General features: G+C 40.9%; 1 pseudogene; it reads left to right on the forward strand.

Annotated features, from left to right (window-relative positions):
- The first annotated feature begins 538 nt into the window (after positions 1–538).
- Positions 539–1,769, forward strand: LOC137967594 (uncharacterized; annotated as a pseudogene).
- Positions 1,770–2,001: the final 232 nt, after the last annotated feature.

Below are 2,001 nucleotides of genomic sequence, written 5' to 3' on the forward strand. Positions count from 1 at the left end.
CCATTATGTATATAAGCACTTTGATTTATATATTAAAGCACAATGTAATCAAGTCTTGTAAGGCCGTAAGTTAGATAACTCATTGGGTTAGTTACGTTACCTTCGTTAAATAAAGAATGTTGTATTGTATTGTATTGTATTGTATTGTATTGTTTTCAAGTCTAATATATTCAATCGGCGTCAAGATTGTTGAGACACTCTTATCCTTTAGAGTCGATTTCAAGCTCGGCGGCGCAAATGGCCCCCTCCCCCGCACCCCCGGGACAATGTTGTGTTTTTCTGTTTTCTACGAGCCTTGTCGACAGCGGTACAACATTGATTAGGGTGGGGGAGGGAGGGGTATCCCGGAAACGTACTTTCTGGACAAGTTTCCTTTGCAAACAATGAATGTGTCGTTGCCAGTGTGCTCTGTTGGCAAATGTCTCAACTAATTTTGTCGCCGATTGTTGGACTCTGTGTGAGTCGGTAACCCCCGAAGACCAACCAAGTCTAACTACAGCAAGCAGCGTCGACACGTGTATCAGGGTATTCCAGACGAATGGCGTACAGCGCAAGCAAATTGCCCTCAAAGAGAAAATCCGAAACCGTCATAGGATATGTTCACAATTTGTCATACATGTCCAATACTCTGACATAATGAGATTCCTGGTACGTCACACGCAAAGTGTCACAAACTGTACCGCTCTTTAAGTCTTACAAAACTGTTACTATTTTTTTAAGGGTTAAGGTTGGGAGACACTTTGTGATGTCTATTGTGAAGTGTCATAAATCTCATTATGTCGGAGTATTGGACAACCCTCCAATTTGTCGCCGATCAAGAAGAACAAATCTCGCACGCTCGACTACAAGTCGCTCACGCTGCAAACATCAACAACTGAACATCGTGAGGCCCTCCTGTATTCAACGCGAAAAAGTAAGCTCTTAGAAGAAACTTTGGAAGCCAGAACACCAGTGACACTGCAGAATATTGCATACACCGCGGACGACAAAAAAAATGTCATCAACGACATGATATTCGTCACCACTCCGAAGCTGAGCGAGTACAGCTTCCAATATAATGCCGACTTGCCACAGCACGTAGACACAACACCAGTCCCTATCATCGACGTACTTAATAAACAAAATCAGTGGGACACTGTTACCATAAGAGCAAAGATAACACAGATAAAGGACACGACAATCGTTGGATCAAAGACAACACTGCAAGCATACCATTGGACATCTGGGAAAACAATATCGACAAGTTCGCACTTGGGTCTGCCTACATCGTAGCTCCTGTGCAAGTGCGTGTATGGTCAGGTAGTAAAAAACTCAGCACTGTTGTGAAAACTACGGTAACCGAGATCAGCGACGAGATCTTTACAGACATCTCTCTGGTGACGAGCGACCTAGATGACAACAGTGATCCCGACTTGGCAACAATCACGATCAAAGAGATCCTTCGAGTCCAGAGCAGCGAAAAATTTCTAAAATGTCTAAAATGTAACCGTAAGGTACAAGGAGATTGCAATCCTCGGATTGTAAGCTGCAAAAGATGTGGAAGGATGAGAGCTGACAGATGTAAATACGGTTTAACTGTAAAGGTCGAAGTGAAACTCAGTGATGATGATGAGCTTTACATTAAATTCGGCGATGAATCACTTGCCAAAATTCTCCATGACGAAGTCTTATCAATGAATGAGGACTCTATCACTGAACAATTGTTGTTTGTTGAAGATATCACAGCTACTTACAATATAAATTATCATACAGTTGAAAACGTTCTATAAATTCCTGATACAGTATCGCATCGTTAATGTTAAGCTTACTGTTTGTAAGGAGAACTTGAAAGATTACATAGTATGCCATATAGGATCTGGACAATATTCGGAGCTGGAAAGATTATATAGTTTGATCTGGACAATATTCAGAGCTTGGAAGGATTTTATAGTTTTCAAGACACGTTCAAATTTTTAAGAAAACTCGTTATTATAATAAAAATATTGATGGCAATAATGACTA

The sequence above is a fragment of the Montipora foliosa genome, chromosome 8 (genome assembly GCF_036669935.1).
Source record: "Montipora foliosa isolate CH-2021 chromosome 8, ASM3666993v2, whole genome shotgun sequence".
NCBI lineage: Eukaryota > Metazoa > Cnidaria > Anthozoa > Scleractinia > Acroporidae > Montipora > Montipora foliosa.